Raw genomic sequence first — 25,627 nt, forward strand, 5'->3', positions numbered from 1 at the left:
CTGCAAACTTAATAAGTATGCTCTATATGCCTACATCATCTTCTGTTACCAGCTCACCTTCATTGCACAATGAACCCACACCATCCTTGATCTTTTTTTTTTGTCTGACATATTTGAAGAGCCCCTTCTTGTTGTCTCTAATGTTTCTTATGCTTCTTTTGTTCCTAAATATGGGCCTGATCCGAAGCCCATCGAAGGATTCCCATTGATTTTGATGGGCTTGGATCAGTCCAATACTTACACCTTGCACTGTTCATGAACATTGTATCACTCATGCTGCTTATAGGAGTCACTGATCTGCATTTCTTTACAGAAAAGGAGACTCCACTGAAAGACAATATCTCTGCATTAGGTACTGAATCACAGGTAACGTCATTTAACCCACCTTAGTGCTGTGTTAGGATGCTGACATTCCAATATTAATATTCATACTGAAGTATCCCCCAGAAACTGTGGGGTTCAAGATTCAGGTTGAAGTCTAGCTTGGTTCTGAACCATTTCATACGTGCCTAGGAAAAAGCCATACGTATGAACTCCCACTATCTGCTCTTTTCCTCTCTCCATCTCTCTGACTGCCTTTCACTCATGTTATACCTTAACCACTACTAAGTGTATTAGCATAATGCCACAATAATTACATAATCCTATCAATTCATGCTCAGCCTGCTCATTTTTATGCATCTGTAATTATATTTAGGAATAATGCAAAGTAACTCGAGTGGGAGTGTGAACACTGTATATGGGGGAGTTGCATTAATAGAATAATGTAACGGGGCTTATGTTTGCTTAAAGCCATGAAATTGAAGTGGATCACAATAACACTCACAGTGAATATCTCTCTCCCTCTCCCTCTCTCTCTCTCTCTCTCTGGATCAAGGGATTGTAACCTTGCCAGGGAGAGTGTTAGACCTCTAAAAAAAAAATCTGATTACTGTTACTACAATTAGACCCAGGAGCAGTTTGAATGCATGTATTGATGCAGCTGGGACTGTAAGCAAAATAAAACCAGCAAAATAATAGCCAGTCGACAGGCAGAGACCATGGGAAACCTATTGATTGCAACAGGGTGTCTTTTCTATATGGCAGAATGATCTCAGAAGAGCTGAGCTTTGGGTAATTTCTAGCAAACAATGTATGATAAACCATTATTTGTGGATCCTGGAAATCGAACTGAAGCACCCAGGTCTCTCTAGTACATGCTTATTTTGGATAGTACTTTAGTAAGAAGTCACTGTCAATATATATCATTTTGGTTTTTTGTCTCAAATGGATATTAATTCTAAGGAGATGAGAATGGTATATTAACATGAAATAAAAGGGGCTGCACATTTCAGGGCTATAATCTCAGTGAAGTGTTCTGGTGACACCAGAAACAATGGGAGTGAAGCTTGAGTGGTCTGGCTGATCACCAGGAGAGGAAAATAAAGCCCCATCCTTCAAAATGTGGTTGCTCCTTCACTTTATATGGATAAATTAGAATAATTACTATAATGCTTTGAAACTGCAAAGCATTATAGAAGTTCTAAGTATGAGGTAGATCCAAGTCCCAAATCTAGGTCTGCCGAGCATTCCCAGCTGCTCCGGTACCCTCCCTATTCCCAGTGTTTTACCTTAGCTTTATAATGGGTCAAGCCAAAAACCCCATTGTGAACAGCCCCAAACTTTGACCATTTTGACATCCAGATCTGGATCCAGTTCTGAATTTTGTGGTTTTCATCTCCCTTCACTTTTGTGTGATATTTTCCAAATCCATGGCTAACTCATGTTGGCCAATGCAGAACAGAGAGCTCATTTTAGAAAGGTTCATATGCATGTAAACAATATGATTCTCTAAGGACCTGATCCCATTTCCACTGAAGTCATTAGTGGCTTTACTACTGAAAGTGGGAAACAAGTCCCACATCTGTATCCCCCTGTATACCCAGGCTCGCCAGCCTTTTCATTCTCTGGACCCTTTCACAAGATAGTGAAGGATCCTCCCTTAGCCACCTCCCTTCTCAACATCGCACTGTTTAGTTCTCAACATATTTTTTGTTCTGGGGACCATGCTGAAGAGTTGCGTGGGCAGCTAGTGGTCTGCAGACCAGAGTGTGAGAATCGCTGCCCTATTCTGATTCCTGTTCAGTCTGGTTAAACTTCTCTTCCCAAACCATTTCTAATCTAGATACATATGGGCCTGGGTTTATCCCTGGTGTAGCTCAGACTGAAGTGCATGGTACTCAGATGCCATGGCAATGGGCATAAAATCCTATCTCAGACAGAACAGGGCCCCCAGAACCAATGGGTGAAAGATATCTAAATCTTTCCTTTATCAGCTGCTATTTTATCAAGGTCTGAATTCTCGAAGTCCTACCTCTGTGCCCTCTTGTAATGCTTCTCATCATTAGTGGGGTAAATCCCTCCATTTTCACCCGGTACTAGACAGATCCTAGAACTGCTGTGGTTAGAGGTTTCTATCTCCCCCTGGCTAGAGCCCTCGGCACCTCTGCCTCTCTCCTGAGGAAAGTGCCTGCTGGTTCCTGTTTAATGTGCAGCACTCATGTTAATTCCTGTTAGTTTTTAGTCATGTTTTGATGTGGGCTGGGTGAGAAGAGCGAGGACACTGACACGGACATCCCAGCTAGGCCTGTGATGACGGGGAGGAAGAGTCTGTGCCACTCCGATTGTGAAGCTGTGACTGTGTGGGCAACTCCTATCAGCAGACACAGTCTCTCTCCTTTGATCATGAGCAAAGCCATCTGTACAGAGAACAAGTACTATATAAATCGCACACAGGGGGAGCTGGGAATAGAGCCCATGTCCTTTTGCTCCCAAAGCCCAAGCCTCTGTGCCGCGTGACCTAAGGAGAGCTGTGCAGCTGCACGTCAGGATCCTCTTGTGCCCCATGCCAGCTTCCCGCATCACTAGACTGTGAGTGGACAGCCAAGCTGTTCCCGGAGGTGCTGTCCTTGACCCCTGCACAGGTAGGTGGGCAATGGTCGGGCAAAGGGCAGAGTCTTGGCTCGGTCCCCTAGTGTGCCAGCCAGCACAGCTTTGCCAGTGGGAGGGGCAGGGAATTATCTGGCATTGCTGTGGGCCACTAGTCGATTGCTTTCCCAGTGAAGCCAAGGTGAGTCACAGTCACCTCTTGGCGTGGTGCAGCTATGCGACCCCCATGCTGAGGGCTCCAGAGGCAGTCAAAACTCTAGTCCTTTCCTGGTAGTAGCTGCAGATCCCTTCGTCTCTCTGTGAACCAGCCACTAGGGGGCAACATTGTGTACATGCACACAAAGCCCGTATACTGCAAGTCCCTGCATTCCAGCACAAATGGCATGCGCATAAGGTCTATCACGCAATCCTGATGGAGTCAGCACAATAACACAGTGGGATCTGACACATCAGCATCTGGATTATAAAAAGGAGATCTGTGTCTTAGTTACTGTGGCTCCAGAAACCTCCTGCAACCAGCATGATTTAGCAGCCTGTAGCAGACCCATGTAATACCACTCATTTTGTAACATATAAACTGATTTTTTACATTAGAACAGAGAAAGCAGGGTGTTGGTTTTTTTAAAACCACGTATGTAGGCTGTAATCCCTAAACACAGCAGAGTGGGCTACATATGAGATTTAAATCTTGCCTCTGAATTTCTTAGATATTTTTTCCTTTCATATGAATTTTTTAAAAGTCAGAAACACTTGAAATGAAAAATACAGTCAATACAATCATCTGGCAGTAACTGCACACTGCCTCTGACATACACTGGGGTTTCAGTCATTACCTATCTGTCAGGAAGAGCGTGAATAAATGGCATGCAACCTGAATAAAGTTGCAAATCACGATAAACCAGCTTGTGTTTAAGATTCCGTGCTTTGCTATGAAAAGCTTGCAGAGCCTTATGGTCAGAGCTCTCCCACTAACCAGGAAGCAAGTACCTATGAAGAAACGAAGCTTGAAGAAAATTTGCAGGGACAGTCTCTGAGTCTTGGTCACCCACCAATAATCAAGGTCAGTACTGAACATGCAGTGAGTCTCAAGTGGATCACATAACATTTATTACAGTACAACTAGGGTGAGTGTACGCAGCAATTGGCCTGCTGGTTTATTAGGGTTATTCTGCATTGACAGGCAGTGAAAAGAGTGGGAGACAAAATTTAAAAAACATACTCCTGATAGAACAGCAGGGAAAATGGTGGGAGAGATTCAGTGCTGCCTCCTGCAAGATAAGCGTCTTTGTTGTGTTTCAGAATTTTGCCTTCTCTGTGGCTGATTCTGATCTGGCTTATGGTGGTGTAACTCCACAGAAGACAGAGGAAATGATGAAAACCAGATCAGGATCAGGGATCTGCACTTAAATGTGTATCTTGATGAAGCATGAAGATTTCGTTGATCATCATAAGCTAAATGACATCCTTCCCTTGTTAACAACTGCTCCCTGCTTTACTATTTTTAATAAAAGAGGTGAAACATATCTTAGCCACTTTAAAACTCTTTTTGGTGGTTTGCATAATTTAATTTAACCAATACACAATAGATTTTGCTGCTCACCTGAGGGGATCCGAGAATGAATCCTTTGGGGTTTCTCCTCAGGTTGTCTTGCCAATTTCCTGTGGGTTAAAAATTATTTTGACCTGCCTTGGTCAGGCTAATTGCCAAATTGTCTAGATGTCCCCTGCTTCTCTGTTACCTAGCTAATTGAAATGGCTCCAGTACAGGCTACAAAGCAACTTTGCAATGAGTGAGGTGGCTCTTGATACAGAGCCTCTGTCATAAATAACATGAGATTGAGTCGTTCTGGTTTTTATTCATAAGGTGTCCTGTGATGACAGGGTAATAACTAACCACTTGACTTTCCAGTGGCTCTGTGCTCAGTCAATGCAGGAATAGAACCAGCCTTCAGCACCAGTAAAGTAATCTGCTGTTTGGGGTCCCTGTATCCAGTGCAAGCTTTCAAAGAACAGACTGGCTTTATCTCCTTTGTCTGTAGAGGGATCAGAAGGGGGGAAAAACTCACCACCAGGTGGCCGCTGCATAGTACAGAAACCAAACCCGGAACCTCAGCTAGAATAGCTTGGGCTTTAGTCTGTTGTTAGGGAGTCTGGCAGGCATTGACCAAGGACTGATGGTGCTAAATCTTTTTATTTATTCTGCTCTCTATATATATGTTGTTTATTCCTTGCAATATTTATCGATAAAACTCAGCCCTCAGATTCCCAGGGTCAGTGATGGCTGACTTAGGTTGCAGGAGATGCCAGGAAACAGGCCTGTTGATGAACATTCTCAATGTTTAGTTGAAATAGCCTTTTGTGTTTTACCTGGTGGTTGTTCTGGTCTGACTCTCACCAAATGCTGTCCCATAGAACTCTGCAGTTGTGAGTTTTTCTAAATGTCAGTGGTTGGAAATTAAGGGCAGCATTTCAAAAGTGGCCCCTGACTTTTGGTTTCCAACACAACATAGCTTGGGCCTGATGTTCAGAAGAGCTGATCCAACTGAAACCAGCTCAGCGCCCCTGAAAATCAGACCCAGTCCCCCAAAACATTAGCCACTTTTGAAAAGTTTGCCCTGGTATTCCAGGTGGCTTAGCAAGAGTAAAGCAGGTGAATAAGCTGAAAGGTATGGGGCCAAATCCTGCTCCCTTTACTTACATGAACAATCCCAGTAACTTCAGTGGTTGCACTCTTGTGAATAAGGTGAACAGAATCCACCCCTTTGTTTGCTTTGGGGATGGAGTTTAACTCTTTGGAAGCATTCCTAGTCCACCCCATACAGATGCAGAGTGACCAATACCTATTTTTCATGAACCTTCGTAGTTTATTTTTTCCATTTCTGTTGACAGATCCCACCTCATTCCCAAGGAGAGTGATAAAAGTCAGCATGTGTGGCTTCACCTGGTGGTTGTTCTGACTCTCATCAAATGACAGCATGGGTGGCAGCTCTGTGCGCTGTCATGGCAGAACCCAGTTACGGTGGCTAGGAGGCCTCTGCTCTTCTGGCTTGGATGTGGGATGAGGATTCTCAGAGCTGGAATCTGCTCTGTTATACTTGTGTAAATACAGAGTCACTCTTCAATAGGAACATTTGGAAGGATCTCTGCAGAGCAGGCAGAGGCATTATTACCACCAGGCACCTGACCTTGAGTTGAAATTACTCTTGATCTACATCAGTGGGCCAGATCCCCAGCTGGTGTCAATCACTGTGGCTTCATTGCCTTCAATGGAGCTTTGCTGATTGGCACCCAGCTGGGGATCTGGCTCATCGCACCTGACATCAGAATTGGGCCCCAAGAATTTGACAGGCCTTGAGACAGGCTTCGTCCCCTCACTCATCCAAGCTAGAAGAGCAGACATCTCAGAGCTGCTGTCTAACTGGGTTCTTTCATGACAGCTCATTGGGCCGCTAACCCTGCTGTCAGTCAGCTTTTTGCTTTTATTTTTAAACTCTGAGCACAGTCAGCTGATGGGGTAGTGGAAATCCTCATGCTATGTCCACACTGCAGCTTCCACCTTTGGGAGCTGAGAGATACTTGCACATGGTCCGAATGTAGCTGTACCACCTGGGATCGGGATCAGGCCTTAACTGGTTAAGTCCAGCTCTGCAGACTTGGGCCCCAGTCCTGCCATCTGACACTTGTGGGCAGGCCCTGTGGCCATGCGGAGCCCACATGCATCACATAGCAGGATTGGAAACATTGAGGAATTTAATTTTCTCTTGCCTGGCACAGAGTTAGAGCAGCATCTGTGTTGCCTGCAAGACTGTTTGGAATACGAGGGAGGGGGAGGGGTTATAAGGAGACAAAAGAACTGGCCCAGGAGGTAGGGGAAGATTGAAAACTCTGTGGCTTCAGCCCAGTGTTATTAAGCTGCTGCCTCAGGGAGGTGAAGGTCTCAGTGGCATATGTCTTGATCATGGTAGAGTGTGGAAAAAGAAAGTCCACATTTCCATGCCTGAGGCATTCCCTTCCCCCAAACAATGAATAAATAAAAGGGCAGGTCTAATCGTGGAAGATGTTTGAGATTTGTTTTTACAGAAGGGAGTGCTTTTCTTCTCCTTGTTTTGTATTGCGCTGGCTCCTGCATTGTGAGATAAATAGCTGCACTAGGTGATGTAGAGCAAATAGCCTCATGAACATGTACTGATAATAAAATACAGTCACTGGGCCAGATTCCATAGCTGGTACAAATCTGCACTGAAGTCAGTGGAGCTATGCCAATTGATGCCTTCTGATTTTCATAACGGCATTTTAAAAAATATATGTAAAAACTAAATGTGTTTTGTTAAAGTTGAAATGATCCTAGGGTAAAACTGGGATTATTTTAAAAACGTATTTACTGGTTCACTGTGCAGATCAGCGTGAATGAGGCCAGCACAGCAAAGAGAAGGAGTGGCAATAAGATACAGAATGAAAACTTACATCTAACAGCATCAGCAAAGGGATAAAACACAGAGCAGAAATTCTGACGTCGCATTCCTTGTTACACTGGAGAAAAAACATAGCTTAACAACTCATTGATACACTCGACCATAGAAAATGTAAGGTAACCAAATGCTGCCTCCGTGACAGTGCCTTGATGTGAGATGTTTATCAACACTAAGCACAATTCCAGCCCAGCAAGCTGGGTGTGCTATGAACCAGGCACACTTTTGCTGCAAAAACCAATAAATGACTCTAACAATTAACTTCTAATTCCTTTAGTGTTTCATAACTGAAATGAGCAAATATGAAGCATCATTCAAATTCCAGCTACATCTAGCAGGACTTCTATGGTACAAACAGGACTTCTATGGTAATCAATGGGATCCAGCATGGGAGGAGTCCTTTGCTGGATTTGGGGCCATAGAAAGTACAACCAAACAAATAGTCTTTTTTGTGCCACTATGTATAAATGTTTATCTACACATTTGAAGTAGAAGATTCCTGTTTGCATATGCATATGTATTAAAAGGTTTAGACAGGTGAAATATCAGTAGTGATCATATTTGTGATTGTTATATAAGAAATAAGCATTGTCTTACAGACCTTTGTAGCAATAGCTTGTGGCTGACACTTCAGGAAAGGCAGTAAAAACAACAAACCAACCTCAAAACAAAATTAAAAAACACATATTGCCTCTAGCTGATTTGCGAATTGCCAAATAAGGAGTAAAATATCCTTCCTAATCCATGCAGGTACTCATCTGATGCACTGAATTATGAGGCTGGAATACACTTTTTATCCTGACTTCAGCTTGCAAGGCTGCAAATAATAGCAATGATCACAAAGTTATCCCGTTCATGCCACTGCACTCATAAATTCTCTTTCATTCAATGTAGTACATTTTCAAAAGGTTAAAGTACAGAGAACAGTTGCTCACCAGAAGCTAGTGGTAGGCCAGAGCTGAAAAGTTTGGATCTGGAAGCAGGTCTAGATCTGAATTTACCTGAAGTTTGAGGGCATTTGATTTGGTATCATTGCAGTTTGTCAGGACTTTGTGGGGCATCAAAATAGGCCTTTTTTTAAAATTGAGTCAAGCACTTGCCCCAATTGAAGCAACTTTTACATTTATATGGAATCCAAATTAACATTGCTGACATAGGGTGGTGGGGGGCACAGTATCAAAGCATTTTCAAGAAGCCTTGAACCTGTCTCCAAGTGCACTAGCCAATGTGCAGACAAACATCTGCAAATGCAAAACCCCAGCTATACTGCAAGAGGGGCTTCAGCCATCCAGCCTGCCACCCTGGAATTAAACTGCAGAGTGACACCAGCAAATTCCCAGTCCCAGAGTTGTCCCCAGAAATGCGAGTCTTGTACTGCCCAGGACCCTGCTGGACAATACAAGCTCGTAGAAAGTCCATCATTTCACGCCAAAACCACGACACGAACTGTGGACGCCAATCAGTTGTGACTCAACCTGGGAGACCATGGAGATGTATGGCATGAGTCACCGGGAGCTGGGCCATCTCTTCTGCAGAGGACAGGTGCACCATGGGGACAAAGTTGGCCATTTTTATCAGTTGATCGACCATGGTGAGGACTATAGTGTGCTCATTAGACACTGGGAGCTCGACTATGAAGTTTAGGGTAATGGCTGCCCAGGGTCCAGACGGGGTCTCAGAAGGCAGTAGAGTGCCAAGGGGTTTCAAGCACGGCATCTTGGTGCGAGCATGTCTCACAGGAATCCAGATACGAGTGGATTGTGGTGCACGTTCAGGGCCACCAGAAGGAGCGGACAGACAAACAGAGAGTCTTGAGGAACCCTAGATGGCCTGCTAATGGTGAGTCATGACAGGTTGAGGAGCCATCCTAGTACCCATGACTGTTTCCACAAAGTATTTATGGTTAAATGTAAGGTTATTATGGGTGAGGATGAAATGTATGAATTTGGTGATGTGTTTGGGTTAGATTTCAAAGCATTGTACATTGTCTTTTATGTATTTGAGGCAAGCAGCGATGCCATCATAGTGAGGGATATTGGTGTTTAGGGAGGTGACGTCCATAGCATCAAGGATCATGTTCTGGGAGAAGCTGCTAATATTGTGGCGTTTTTGGAGGAAGTCCTTAGTGTCATGGAGGAAGCTGGCCCTTTGTATGGTGAGTGGTTTAAGGATGGTTTCTATGAGTCCTCCAGTAAGCGTGCTGTGGCCAGATACAATGGGCCTGCCTGGGTTCCCTTGTTTGTGTATCTTGGAAAATAGGTAGAAGGTTCCTGGGGTGGGTTTGTGGGGGACATGGTTGTAGAGTTATTCCTGGAGTTTTTTGGGGGAGAGTTTGATGATATCTTTGCATTCCTATGTGAATTGTAGTGTGGCATTTTCTCTGACACCACCTACTATTAAGAACTCAAAGAGAAGTCTGTTGGCTTCGCTGAGGTAGTTATCACGATTAAGGACTATGATAGCACACCCTTTGTCTGCAGGTCTGAGCATTATCTGGTGCTAGGAGTTCAAGGATTTTATAGCTACAGATGACAGCCCCTAAAAATGCAGCCCATTTATTTATATCAATCATAACATTTATCTTTGAAAAATAAACATGCTTAATTGCTTTCAGTAACACTCATGTCTATATTAGCAGAGATTGCCTGGGGAAGCAGAATTCAGATCCCGATGCAGGCTTTGGCAATGATTTGAGGATTTGATTGCAAAGCCAAACCAGGGTTGTGGTTCAGGCTTGGATCTGTATTCAATGTTACCAACATTTTAGAACCAAATGGTAGAAATCTCACAACATGCAGACAAGATTTAAGCCACATTCTAACCAGAACTAGAGAAATGGCTTGTTTCCAGCTTTGGGTCTCCCCTAAAAGCAAAGCCATAAGGATGGGTTCAGAACCAAAAAATCAAATCCAGACTTCGCCCCTAAAATCTCAAAGGGGTCAGATTCATGATTTCAGTTTTGAGCCATCTCTAATTATAACACTTTCCCTGTTATGACACTGTCACTCGTATAAGGCTACACTCTGGTATTTTGTCCTCATGCCCAATAAACCTTGAATCATAAAAGTTAGAAATGGAAAAGACTTGTTAGAACATCCAGTCAATCCACATTGCTGTTTCATCCTCTTCCAGATCACCAATTTTAGCCCAGATCCCCAGGATAGCCTACTAGACAGTTCCCCAAACTTGACACGTTACTAGTTGCCACCTATCCACTTGTTACAGTCCTTCAGCCAGTTTTCAGGTTTCTTGACATCCAATCCAATTTGAAATAATGTTACCACTAGGATGTCATGAGCCACAGTAAGTATCTAACAATATCTCTTGGGAACATAAAAGTTAACTGGCATTTATATTATGATGAGGGCCTGCCTTTCTATTGTCCAAGAACATTTGCCATTGTTTAAAGCCATCTGAAAAGAAAAGGGGGGAAAACCCCAAGGTCTAATTACTGCAAAGCTAAAAATGTCTGTCCAGGTATGAACTAAAAAATGGGTGAGTTCAGTGACAGGGGTATTAATTTTCCAGCCTTTCAGTGCCTAGGCTCACAAGTGAAGAGAGGTTTGGTGGTTTGGTCTCATAGTCCCCTGCACCCCATCTTCAAGTCACAAAATTCAGCACAATTTACATGTGTGTTTGCTCAGGAGAAGCCCAGCAAGGTCTGTGGCTGGGTAGGGTATAAGTGCTTCGTGGGAGTTAGGATTGCATCTGGCTCCATGCTAATTAGTCATCATATTTCAAAATTCACGCAGTTATAGGGTTTTTTTATACAAAATATACAATTTCATGCGATTATTCTAGCCATCCCCTCTCCCAAACATTGTCCTGCCCATCTGTCGACTCTCCCACCCCTCCACATACTTCCTCCCCAAAGCTTCCCAGTCCACAGCTCCCTCCAGCTCAGTTAGACAAATATCTGACTGGCCTCTCTTTCTCTCTCGCACATACGCCGTCAGCAATGGGTGAGTATGGCAGAAGATGGCTACCCTGTTTCTGCCTCATTCAGCAAGGCTGAGAGATTGTCCCCTCCCCCACAAGTGGTATCAAGTGGTCACACAGGAAGTAGGTGTGTTCCCTAGGTATGGTGTGTGCACTACATGGGTTGCTGGGTACCCAGACCAGCCAGTGACTCCAGTGCATGAACAAATCATTCCTATTCTTTGCATGAACAAAATGTATAAAGGAGCTGTGGTTAGGGCTGGCCTCAGGCAGAATGAGAGTGCATTTTGATGCTGCTTCTGCAGCATAGCTACGGGCCTGTTTGGTTACGGGCCGTCTCACTTTTATTATTATTTGTATTACAGTATCACTGTGATGCCCCAACCCCATAGGTGCTCTACGAACACATAGCAAGAGACAGTGCCTGTCTTAAAGAGACGATAAGCTAAATAGACAAGAATGACAACGGGTGAGAGAAAGGAAATATTATAACTCCTATTTTACAGCTAGGGAACCAAGGGACAGAGAGATGAAGTGATTTGCCCAAGGTCACAAAAGAGGTCTGTGGCAGGGCCAGCACCTGACCCCTGATTTCTAGAGTTCCAGTCCAGCGCTTTACCACCAAAGCTATAGTACCCCTCTCTTTCCCCCCCCCCCCATTAGCCAGCTAATCCAACCTGTATTGGGAGTTGTCTGGCAAATTCATGAATGTGATGTGGAATTCTGTGGAAGTGTGGATTTAAATAAGCCTGGTGTATCTTCTTCAGCCATAGCATACTCAGCTAACCCTTAAAATGCTAATGAGTGCACAGGAAGAGGCAGGGCCGGTTCCAGCCTTTCTGCCCCCCACAAGCAGTGAAGCGGAAAAAAAAAAAAGATGAAGCCGATCGGCAGCACTTCGGCGGCAGCTCAAAGAGGAAGAGAGGGACTGAGGGATCTGCTGCCGAAGACCCAGACATGCTGCCCCTTTCCATCGGCCACCCCAAGCACCTGCTTCCTTCGCTGGTGCCGGGAGCTGGCCCTGGGAAGAGGCATGCAGGAGCGTGCTCAATTAGTAACATGTGTAGGGCCAGTTTTTCTTTGATCAAAATAGATGCATGTATTTATTTATTTTTATTTACTTTGAGTTGTCAACATTTCCTGCCAAAGTATTTTGTAAGCAGAATATGTCATTCCACATCGGAAAGGCTGTCAAAAATATCAATAACCCACAGCCCCAAACGCCAACACCAAAGCCTGCTCTTTGCAATTTCACACAAGCATGAAGAAACCCGTCATAGTTTCCAAAGCATTTTAAGAGCTGAGTTTATAAGAGTTACAATGCACTTCAGTTGTAACAAAGAGATTTCACTGTGGGTTCAGAGGTTGTGAATTTGATAAGCTGTCTCATATTTTTAAATGAAAAAATGATACTTCATCTTTCTAATGACAGAAAAGTTGGAGATGGTTTACAGTAATATATGCCTTTTTTAATACATGGCTTGCAATCTCAGTACAACAGCTGTATGAAGAATGGAGTAGCAGGCAAAAGGTTAATAGAGCATTGGTCCTTTTTTAATTGAAAAAATGACTGAGGGACCATGTAGCAGACCGAGCAGTAATATTATTACAGGCTGTAAGTACTGTTCCAAAGACTTACTGTTCATCTGGGAACAGAGTAATGAACATCAAACCGTGTCTCTGTGCTTCAACACGAATGTGAACTTATTCTCAAATAGGTTAATAACCATCTCCCTGTAAAAAAAAATGGATAATATTTTTTAAAAATGTTTCTCTCGCTTTTCAAACTTTATTTGCTACAAGAGCCTTGAGAGATGAGCATGCTGAATCACTGGCCAAATTAAGAAGAACTAAAAGACTGATTCACCTCTCATTTACACCAGTTTTATCCTGTGTAACTCCATTGACTTCAATGGAGTTATTCCTGATTTACACCATTGTGAAAAGAGAATCAGTCCTATGTCAAGCTCTCATGTGTACAGTTTTGTATTTATTTGGAAACTGGATCAACATGTAGTACACTGGGATTAAACAAAGTGGGTGAGAGCAGTTGTGCTGATTTACATCAGCTGGGGGCCATGGCCTTTAATTTCATTTCAGACATGTTGTCGTAAACTTTGCCTATATTTTGATTTAAAGCCAACAAGAATGTTATTGCTGGAAGATTTTCCTATGATTATTGTTATTGTTTTATCATATAATTTATATTGTGATAGCGCCATGGTGAAATTCACTTTGCCTGCATGAGACCTGAGTCATTGGGGTTTAATCCAGTGAAGTGTGGTGGTGGTGGTGGTGGTTGGGGAAATAAGAGCATTCCCTCCCAACACGAGATTAGAACGTGGTACTGAAATGATGTCTGTCCCACTTTTCTGTGGTGTTTTAGGGTACCAGATGTGTGTAATTGTGGGTCTTTCGGCCTTCTCTTGACCTGCTCCCAGGGCTGCCTGATGAAATGGTGAAGCACTGGAATGGGTTACCTAGGGAGGGGGTGGATCTCCATCCATAGAGGTTTTTAAGGCTCGGCTTGACAGAGCCCTGCCTGGGATGATTTAGTTGGGGATTGGTCCTGCTGTGAGCAGGGGAGTGGACTAGATGACCTCCTGAGGTCTCTTCCAACCCTAATCTTCTATATGATTCTGTGAAATCCAACAAGTCGCATAGAATGGATGATGTATCGGAGGACAGCAATTCCATTTTGTGGCAACTTTCAAGGTTTTGAAATGTGTTTTTGTTCCACCAGCCCCCAGCAGCCTCTGGGATCCAGGAGAAGCAAAAATAGTGTGCAGCCACTTTTGCACCTCCTTCAAGTGCTGTATTGAGCAGATCCGGACCATATGTAAGGAGCTGGTCCTAAAAGTTCACTTACTAAAACTAAACCTATTGAGCAAAGCTATTTCTGCATACAGAGAAGAGCACATGGAGTTGAATAATTCAGTGGGACTCTCCAATAATCACTGAAATACACTGAAGAAGTATAAATTTCTGTCCACAGAAGCCCTGTATCTAACGGATTGCTGCTGTATTTCTTTGTTTCTTTATTTAATGAAAATGGCTTGATTTGCAAAGACAAAGTGAAATCAGTTTACTTTTCTACTATAAAACAATTACAACGCTTTTACACTCTGGTCTTATCAGACTTTATACGTCTTGCTAAAATAAGAACAAAATAAAGGTAATTTAATACTTAAAGTAGTTAGAGCTTTGCCTTTTAGTACCTTAAACCCTGTCCTTGTCATGAATGCTGAAGGGGGCAGAGGTAAGATTCTCACTGTGTGTGTCCAAGGCTGTGATCTTCCTAGGTGGTGATCACTTTCAACTCCCAGTGAGGACTCAGAAATCGGGACCTTGCAGGCCTGGGCCCATGGCTTCTTCTCCTGAGCAAGATTGTAACTTTGCAAGCTCAGGAGCATGGCTGGGAATGAATGAGGACTCAGAACCACAAGTCCTCCCCTGTTCTCCCTTTTCTCTTCATGGGGAGTTACCTCACCCATTTGCATGGAGCAACCTACTCCCCCTTTTGGCCCTGGCCGGCTACTCTGACTGCTGAGAAGAGAGGCAAAGCCAGGATTGCTCCCTCTTGCTACAGCCCTCTGCCCTCACCCTACCCCATTTCTTGTGGAGGGTGGGAGAGTATGGGGACCAGGGGTGGGGACCAGAGAGACACTGTCTCAATAGTTGGATGATTAGGCTAGGGATTGCAGAGCCCCAGGTTCAAATCGTAGCATTCCCCTTACCCTAGGCAGTCACAATCAGAACAAGGCTAAGCAGTGGAGTAAGGACTGATACAATCTAGCCTGGGGGTAGTCAATTATTTTTTGTCAAGGCCCAAATTTCTTGGTCAAGGTATAGTTCAGGTCCAGACCCCAGAGAAAATAATAAATAATAATAATGATAATAAGTAAATAAAAAGGTTTTAGGGTCCATTCAAAAGCATCTGGCAGTCCGGATTTGGCCAGTGATCCGCCTGTTGACTACCCCAATGTAGCCATCAGCTTTATGGTGGATAAAATTAACCTTAAACGTATGAATTGATAAATTAAGACCATTGTACCTATATGTATAGAGCTTATCTGCCTGTGAATATTGTACATTCACCAGATGAATAAAATCTTTGTGCATATCATGGTGATTTCTCAGCTAACAGCTGATTTTGAAACCTCGGGGGAAAAATACGTACATCAATAGAGGAAATAAAGAAAAAAAAATGAGGCCAATGACATACGAAGACCCTGACGGGGAAAAAAAAGCCTTCAGACGAAAACGACCCTGGAAACCCATAGGGGGGAAGCGCTCTCCAATAATAAATAAAAGTATGAATTTTAACAGTAAATTATAATGTGAAGCACAATAGAGCTTATGAGCCTGCTTAGGCTACAAAGAAGCTAGCACTCCGAGGAGCAGAGTTGATGGTCATTAGTGCCTGGCTTCCACCAAGCCAAGGTATTTCTGAATGTAATTAAAAATAGAAGAGATGGTGAGGATTGGGGCTCAAACTGAAGTGGTGGAAATGGGCAAAAGGGTACCCAGATTCCCTCCATAAAATAAAGATATATACTAGGAAGAAGGAAGATTCATCTGAAGCCCAGTTTGAGGTGCCAGGATTGCCTGCTGCTATCCTTACTCATTTGCCCAAGGAGGCGTGGCAGAACGTTCCAACAGTCAAACGGGAAACTTTGATAAGGTGTGCCCAGAGCAATGCAATGAGGTAACTGGGTTCTAGTTGAGCTTTATTTTCAGATGGTGCTTGTGATACAGAATTTGAGCTCCAGAACATTCCCAGGAGAATAGTGAAACTGACATCAATCAGTCAAGGATCAATTATTTTCCTGATTGAACATGGAGCAAATTCAAATTTATTTTCTGAATGGGAGAAAGCAATCAGAGATGATGATGATGATGATAGTAATAATTAATAAATAATAAACAAAATATTTAGCTCTGATATAGCACTTTTCATTAGCAGATTTCAAAACACTTTCCAAAGGAGGCCAGTATTATTATCCCCATTTTACAGGTGGGAAAACAGTGTAACTGTAGAGGTGGGCCAGACAGTAATCCAGGGGCAGCCAATAGGAAAGCTCAGCATTTCACTTTCTCATTATAGGTAATTATGCTGCAGGGGAGGGGAGGGATTGAGGAAAGAACTTTTGTGTGTGCTTCCTCTGAACATCCCTGATGCTGTGTGCGCGAGCAGGGGCTGTTTTCATCTCCCTGCAGGTCCTGCTGATGGGTCATCAAAGGTTGAGAGACCAAGGAAATTGGTGGCAGTATGGAAGAGAAAGACAGTAGCTAATAGAGAAACAACTAGAAGTTCACTCCAGCACCAATTCTCCATAACTACAGTAGGGTTATGGTAGCCCCTCTATGCTAAGCCTGAGACAATGGGCCTTGGGTGGGGAACCTACATCAGGACTGGTAAGATGGAATCCTCCCCAGGACCCAGAGACTACGTAGAGAACATTTTGTATGCTGCTCTGCAGCTGCTGTGACAGCCATGGGGATTTGCATTGACAGCATTCCCTGTGCATCCCCTACATGGAGTTTTCAGCTTGGGAGATATCACCATTGGTGAATCATAGGTGAGCTGGGCCAGCACAGTGGGAGTGCAGGCTACAGCCTGTCATATAATGTCCCTGCAGCTAGTCCAGAGAAATTAAACAATGGTGAAGTTGCCTTTCCATTATGAGGACTTAAAAGATGGACAAATATTGAAATAGTTATTAGTTGGACAGGTGGCCTCTCCAGGATTAATTGCAGCAATAGGTGTTTCAATGACAATTACATAGCCCTGATTAAATGTGGCATTGTAAAGGAATCCAGATCTGTGAGAGTCAGACCTGACATCCAATAACACTTCCTGACCCTGAAGATATTGTCTTCCCCAAAGGTCAGAAATATGAATAAATTATACTTCAGACAACCCTGAAACTGAAAGCAGGAAGAACGATGAAAAGCCCTCCTGAAAAATCTGACATACAAGGGAAAAATACATTTATGATTACAGGGAATAAAGGAAATCTATCACCTCATTTTGCTTAATTTAGGTCGGGCCAGATGAAAAGAAAAGTAACCCTTGGCAGTGGTGTTTAATCAGAAGCTGAGGTTAGTACCAAGCTCAAAGCAAAGAGAGACTTTATAACAAAGCATAATATTGGAAGGCTTCAGGCCCAGCAACAATTCTAATTGATTAAAAATTATCATCAGATGGACAATGTTATCCAAAGGAGTTGAACTTTTGGCTGGTTGGGAAACAAAATTGTTAAATAGTTTGTGGTGGTGCTTGGAGTTAGCTGAGAATTTATGTCTTGGAGGAGCAATGCTATCTGTCATCTGTGAAAAGCCTCATTCACAGAGGGACAACATGAGAGAAGGCAATCAGCTTGAAATCTGCTAAGCTGTGAATTTATAACCGCTCTGCAAAGGGAAGGTTGTCTCTTGTTTCAGGTCCCGTCAGCAGGAGCTGGAGGAACTGAAATCAAGGCATGAAAGAGTAGAAATGAATTACGAGTGTGGCCTTGAGAGGGCAGCCTTTTGGATGGAGGGGAGGAGGTCAATGTAAGGAAACTTCAGATCCATCCATTCTACAGCTGGAATGTTCCATATTTTCCATAAATTCAAAGATCCAGCACCCATGACACACAGCTACCAAATTAGTAATTTAAGCTGCAGGTAACAAGTCTAAACAAGATCCCTAGAGTGACAAAACAGGCAAGATTAATGACGAAAGAGAATAAAGTGTTTCCTTTCACACACAGGATGATCTTGAACTTCACAGCCCTCTTATTGCTCTTCAAATCAAAGGGTCCCCACCCTGTCTAGCATTACTCACACAGGACTCCCATCACACCTGTCAGCCCGCCAGAGTCCAAAGGTGAGCTGAAATGTGTATCAAAGATCCAAAATGAAAGAGACAAAAACATGATTCATGTAGGAAACTTAACACACTCTGGGATTTATTCCTTCAGTGTCAATAACTCGTTCGATAACCTCAATGTCATGCTCCTTTATGTCTGATGTAAATAATTTTCAGCAATAAAAATGAGGGGCACCAGATGTGTGTGGAACACAGTCCAGATAGGAATGACAATGAGTGACTTTCACGGAAATTAGGGAGAGGCATCATAGCGTGGTTATAGAGTTCCTGGTCCTCCATAGTTACCAGACAGAACCAGAATGTATTGCAAAGGGAGCTTAATCAACAGTGGAACTTCTTGATCAGGGAGTTTTCTGTTTGCTGCTTAATGCATAGCTCTTTTTGTTTATGTCCTCACATTACAGCCATGAGTCCTAGTGGCTCTAACAGGACTATTGCATGTGCTAGGACTATATCCTTGGATCTTGAGTTGAAGGATTGGACCCAAAGGGAAGTGAATTGGCGATGGCAGCCAGCTCACCCTCATAACCAAACAGGAAAGGAGGTGTGTTGTGAATGGCAAGTTCCAGGAGAAGTTCTTTGCCCTTATTTTTTAATCCCTCACACTGGTCAATTAATTTCTGAGTCTATCTCGTTTGTGTCGAAGGGGATGGAATTTGGATTCTGAAAAGGGACATGTGATGCTTTCTGGTGTTTTCTATGGAGCCTAGAAGTTGTAGCGGTCTTCTAATCACAACCAAGATTTACTCACAGCTACCTTTATAGAAAGAAGCTCTAAACAGGAGGTTAGAATGATTGCCATTAAAAAAAGACCAGGACTTGCCAATGGTTATTACATAGTACCATGGGAGATGCTGCCGTAATGGCACTATACCAAAAATATAAAATAACCATGTTACCCCAGATACAATTGTGCAGTAACTGATGGCAAATGTTAACTTCTTACTGATGACTGTTGTGTTTACACATCTTCCCTTTTATATGAGCTTAAGACTAAAAGAAGACAGGAGATAAAGAAATTAGATGGATTGTCTACAGACTCATGCCTGGTTCTGCTGTGATTGATATGATATGGGATATGATATGATATGATATGATGGCGGCATAGGCCTTGCATAACATTTCTTGTAGCATTCTTGTATGTTCTTCAGCATCAAATTGAAGCACATTTTTCTGATTATTGCTGTCCATTGTAAAAAGAGGGATAGTCCTTACAAAATGTTAGCCCATCTAGATCTGTCTTTTCTACTTTGTCTGAGATTGTCTCAGATATAAGAGCTTTTAGAAATAGCTCTAGGTTTGAGAATCAAATTCACACTGTTCTGTGGGGCAAAAAATGTCCTGACGTGATGTTTTTGGCATTTTACCTAATCCCATGAGAATTCTGGTGATTTTTTTAAATTATGGAGCATTTATGAATACCTGTTGGAGTGGATTAAAGATGCATAGTGGCCTAGGTTAACATAGTCTACACTAACCATGGTGCTTGGGTGCTCTCGTGATGGGCCTCCATATAGGAATATGGACTGGTAGATGAATAGGTAGAATATTCATTTCCCCCCCCCCGTATTTGCCTTCTCCCCTCCCCAGAGTCTGAGCTTTAGTTGTTCCCAGCCACCTAATTCTTCACACTTGTCTTCCTTCTGTGATTTCCCCTCACCCCGAAAAAAGCAAAAAATCAATCATTTTCTTTCTAATTTCGAAAGCAGGTGAGGAAAGGAACCCACTGAAAAGCAGAGAATGCCTTTTCACCACTCTTAGCACATTTCTTTCAGTATTTCTCTCTGACTCTCGTGTGAGTGCTTTTCCTGTTAGGAGTGTGTGAATGCTGATGGTCATGGAAGTATTGATTCCTCTCACAAAATCATGGTGCAGCAAGCAGAGTTTACACTTTGACCTTGAGCTCACCCTTCCAGACTAACAAACACACAACTTAAATTTTTTTGCAAGACAAAAAAGCAGTTTCTCTATTGAAAAGCGCCCCCTCATGTGAGCTGAAAACTCCTAACATTAAATAGAGCAAAGATTTCTTTTTTGTCTTTTCCTTCCTTCTGTATAAACCATCAGGAAGGCTGGTCTCAGTTACTGTGGAGTAGCACAGTAATGCCATTGGAGCTACTCCAGGCTGGCAGCGGGATAAGTAACAGCATTTGTGGTTATTCATTTTCATTTTTCAGTTATAATACACGAGGCATTTGTCGCTATAGCTTTTCAAGTCAAACATAAAAGCTCATTAGTATACTATGCAATGGTAGGTAATGGAATTATTATTTGTATTATGGTAGTGTGTAAAAGCTCTCACCAAGATCAGGGCCCCATTGTTCTAGGAGCTGTGCATATACATAGTAAAAGACAGTCCCTACACAATTTAAATAGGCAAGATAGACAAAGGGTCAGAGGAAGAGAGTATTATTACAGATGGGGATCTGAACCACAGAGCAATTAAGCGACTTGCCCAAGGAAATCTGAAGATGACCCATGTACTGATCCTTGTTTGCCTACATCCTAGTCCAGAGCATTGGCCTTTTCAATTATATAATAATAATTATTATTATTATTTATTCACCTCTACCACTATGGGAATAGAAATAATATTATCTCATCCGCATGAAATAGAGAAGCAAAATGCAGTGGAATCCCATTCTGCACATGCTAGAACAGCAGCATGTAGCAATACAAATGTTTTACATGTGGTCCAAGATGGACATATGTCTGGTGGTATCTATAATGGGGACTCTGATGGGGAGAGACTTACAGCTGTTTGAGGATGCATCCAAGGTGATAAGATATGTTGATGCTGGCCTGGCACAAGCCAAGTCATTCTACTCATAGACTTTAAGGCCAGAAGGGACCATCATGATCATCTAGTCTGACATCCTGCACATCGCAGCCCACAAAACCTCACTCACCCACTTCTATACAAGGCCCATAAATTCTGGTTGAGTTACTGAAGTCCTCAAAATCTTAAATTAAATACTTCAAGTTACAGAGAATCCATCATTTACTCTAGTTCAAACCAGCTAGTGATCTGTGTCCCATGCTGCAGAGACAGACAAAAACCCCAAAGATCTTTGCCAGTCTGACCTGGGGAAAATCCCTTCCCAACCCCAAATATGGCAATCAGACCCAAAGCATGTGGGCAAGGCCCACTAGGCAGAAATCTGGGAGAGAATTCTCTGTAGTAACTCAAAGCCCACCCCATTTAGTGTCCCATCTCCGGCCATTGGAGATATTTGCTAATAGTAGTCACAGATGGGCCATAAGTCATTGTAGGCAATCTCATCATACCATCCCCTCCATAAATTTACTAAGCTCAGTCTCGAAACAAGTGATATTTTTGTCCCCCCCCCGACTCCCCTTGGAGGGCTGTTCCAGAAGTTCACTCCTCTGATGGTTAGGAACCGTTGCCTACTCATCTCACTGCGGGAGAAAAATATTTTTATCCATTCGCTATCCATATGAGAAGGCAAATGACAAAGTGACCACATCCTTAATCTGAAGCAGAGAGCTGGTGCTGAAGTCACTCACGTGTAACTGCGATAGGTAACAAGCACTTCAGTATGTAGTGTCCATGTTCTTGTGTTCATGGGTCAAAAACATATTTGTAGGAGAAATTGACCTAATCAATGCAAATGACATTTGACTGACAGGGTGGGTTAGTACATCAAGAAGGGGCTCTTCCCACCCACCAGTCATTAAGATCGGTTAGAAGCAGTGGCAACAAGGAGGAAAGGATTTCAACAGTGAAGGTGAACCTGGCAACTACAGTACTCATGGTGGAGAAACCTTTTGGGACATCTGCACAGGCTAAGGTATACAAAGTTATTTTCAAGATACCTCTTTTGCTCTTGTAGTGAAGCAACAATAACCATGTGCAAATGTGGGACTGTGGCAGACAGTTGAGCAAGGTAGAAAATGAAAGCAGAAGGTTGGAACAGAAGTCCTGGGTATCTAAATAAAATGCTTTCCTCTAAGTTCATGCTTTAGAGAAGGAAATGGATGAAATGTAAGATCAATTCTGAGCCACCAGCAACTCGGACATCCTGGAGAGTGGAAGTTAAATTGAGAGCAGGTGAACTTATGAGAGAATAGAGTTTTAAAGAATCAGTATGAAGGCCAGAGGAAAAGAGCAGGGAGGCGGGTGAGAAAACTAAGAGCAGAAGAGTCAAGAATAAGAAAGAAGGTTAGCTTAAGGAGGGAAGATGAGAGGATAGAAGAGAGAAGATGAGGATAGAGAGGAGGTGACACTGACGAGAAAATAAATATACAGGGTCTGAGTCTCATTTACACTAAGGCCTCTTTGCATTGCTCTGGCAGTGTAAATGAGCCTTAAAGTGGCTGACCCCAGGGCAGTCAAAAGGAGCCTTTGTTTACATACCCTTTAGTGTAAATGACTCAGATTCAGACAACAATTGACCAGTGTCAATGAGACTCAGGCCCAGATGGCTTAATTATGAGAACTGAGTGAAAATTGGAATTTCTGTCCCATACGAAATTCTGATATTTCCACAAAATCAAACTTTTCCACAAACTGCGTTTTCCATCAGAAAATCGTGTTGGGTGCAGACATTTACAGCAATGTAAAATGCTACCACCAGTGTAACTGCTTGGAGAATTCTGATTTGGCAACCTTTTGCATCCACTTTGCACAGTTTGCAAAAGGGGCAAGACAGTAAGGATCAGGTCTATATTTATTATTTTTATGCCGTATGGGTGAAATCCTGGCCCCACTGAAGTCAATGGGAATTTTACCATTGACTTAAATGGGGAGTGGATTTCATCCTATGGGTCCAAAATTGCAAATGATTCAAACTCCCACTGCCTTCCATAAGAGTTCTGCATGTAGAACAATGGCAGGAGTGGGGTCTTTGTTTTCCAGAAAATATGGTAATCCCAGAAGAGCAGAATGAAATAGAATTATTTAAAGCACAGTAAGCTTCTTCTGTTTTATTTAAATTCCTATTGAAGCTACTGTAAAAACTCTTGGTAAGGTGGCACTTTAAAGTGATTACAGTAATGGATTTTTGCATTCTACAGCACAATAGAATTAGGGGGAGGGTTTAGTAAATGTATTAAATCTGTTAAGGGAGAAGTAGGGAAGCTGACCATGTCTTCAATTAATCGTATTTGATTTTAACTGCACTGTACAGCTTTACTGCAAAGCTGTACCTTAATAATCCAGCCATTGATGGCTTTGGTATATTGCATGATATGCATGTTTTAATGGTTAACAAAATAAAAGTAAAATATACAACTAGAATAATATGACAAAGGTAAATTTCTTTGTTGCAGTGTGGTGCCTCTCACACAGAATCTGTGCTATCATATATCACCGTTGTATCCTGTGCTATACCTGACAACAAATATGATATTAGGTGTCATGCAGCAGGCATTTAATTATTGGAGACATGGGCTTAATGGTATTTGTGTCACAGGAGCAAACAGTACAGATATATCTTGACTCAAGGAGACTGAAATGCTTGCTTCAAACCAACCTCTCTTGATAATAGGTAATTTTACAAAAATGGTTAAATGAATCTGATTCAAACAAGGTCTGTGTTTGTTTGTTTGTTTTGTCATCTGATCAATAGAGCTGAAAGAAACAATGCCAAATATCATGAATTATTGCGCAGTGCCAATGTCGGTGAGGCCAGTGTGATATAGAAAAGACCAATATATCCTTTTCCCTTTACCATTGCTTTAAACTCTGTGTGTGTGCTTGAGCGTGCAGCATGAGAGATTAAAAATTCTGTTAATCAAAACAAAATTTGGTAATCAAATGAAGTAAATTCTGTTCCTTAACTTTTCTGGGGGCACTTTAAGATGAGCATTCTGTTTGGGATTTCTTTTATAAATACAAAGGCTTGTGTGCAAAATTATTCCTTGTGCACATTTAAGGCCTCAAGTTGAGCTTGTCTGAGTAATAAGCAAACGTGGAAAAATCCACTACCATGTGGGCACACACAGAGATTAAAAGCAGCAAAGAGTCTTGTGGCACCTTATAGACTAACAGACGTTTGGGAGCATGAGCTTTCGTGGGTGAATACCCACTTCGTCGGATGCATGTAGTGGAAATTTCCAGGGGCAGGTATATATAAGCAAGCAAGAAGCAGGCTAGAGATAAAGAGGTTAGTTCAATCAGGGAGGATGAGGCCCTCTTCTAGCAGCTGAGGTGTGAAAACCAACAGAGGAGAAACTAGTTTTGTAGTTGGCAAGCCATTCACAGTCTTTGTTTAATCCTGAGCTGATAGTGTCAAATTTGCAGATGAACTGAAGCTCAGCAGTTTCTCTCTGAAGTCTGGTCCTGAAGTTTTTTTGCTGCAGGATGGCCACCTTAAGATCTGCTATTGTGTGGCCAGGGAGGCTGAAGTGTTCTCCTACAGGTTTTTGTATATTGCCATTACTAATATCTGATTTATGTCCATTTATCCTTTTCTGTAGAGACTGTCCAGTTTGGCTGATGTACATAGCAGAGGGGCATTGACTTTCCAGAAAACACCATCCTAGCCACCATGGATGTAGAGGCTCTCTACACAAACATCCCACACACTGATGGAATACAAGCTGTCAGGAACAGTATCCCTGATGATGCCACAGCACAACTGGTTGCTGAGCTCTGTGCCTTTATCCTCACACACAACTATTTCAAATTTGATGACAATATATATCTCCAGATCAGTGGCATCGCTATGGGCACCCGCATGGCCCCATAATATGCCAACATTTTTATAGCTGACCTGGAACAACACTTCCTCAGCTCTCGTCCACTCACGCCCCTTCTCTACCTACGTTGATGACATCTTCATCATCTGGACCCATGGGAAGGAGACTCTGGAAAAATTCCACCACGATTTCAACAGCTTCCACCCCACCATCAACCTCAGCCTGGACTAATCTACATGGGAGGTCCACTTCCTAGACACCACGGTGCAAATAAGTGATGGTCACATTAACACTACCTTATACCAAAAACCTACCGACTGCTATGCCTACCTTCATGCCTCCAGCTTCCATCCTGGGCACACCACACAATCCATTGTCTACAGCCAAGCACTGAGGTACAACCGTATCTGCTCTAACCCCTCAGACAGAGACCAACACCTACAAAATCTCCATCAAGCATTCTCAAAACTACAATACCCGCATGAGGAAATAAGGAAACAGATCAACAGAGCCAGACGTGTACCCAGAAGCCTCCTACTGCAGGACAAACCCAAGAAAGAAACCAACAGAACTCCACTGGCCATCACATACAGTCCCCAGCTAAAACCCCTCCAACGCATCATCAGGGATCTACAACCCATCCTGGACAATGATCCCACACTTTCACAGGCCTTGGGTGGCAGGCCAGTCCTCGCCCACAGACAACCTGCCAACCTGAAGCATATTCTCACCGGTAACTGCACACCGCACC

At 42.8% G+C, this 25,627-nt stretch overlaps 1 protein-coding gene across 9 annotated transcripts in view; it reads left to right on the forward strand.

The window, feature by feature from the left end:
- Positions 1 to 25,627, forward strand: part of ST8SIA3 (ST8 alpha-N-acetyl-neuraminide alpha-2,8-sialyltransferase 3) — a 133,425-nt gene that overhangs the window by 69,712 nt on the left and 38,086 nt on the right. For 6 of the 9 annotated variants that reach the window (XM_045021068.1, XM_045021069.1, XM_045021073.1 and 3 more), the window contains exon 4: positions 314 to 366. The exons of the other annotated variants lie outside the window; for them this stretch is intronic. The gene's annotated coding sequence lies outside the window, so the exon portion shown is untranslated. The remainder of the gene's footprint in view (positions 1 to 313; positions 367 to 25,627) is intronic. 9 annotated transcript variants of the gene reach the window in all.

The sequence above is a fragment of the Mauremys mutica genome, chromosome 6 (genome assembly GCF_020497125.1).
Source record: "Mauremys mutica isolate MM-2020 ecotype Southern chromosome 6, ASM2049712v1, whole genome shotgun sequence".
NCBI lineage: Eukaryota > Metazoa > Chordata > Testudines > Geoemydidae > Mauremys > Mauremys mutica.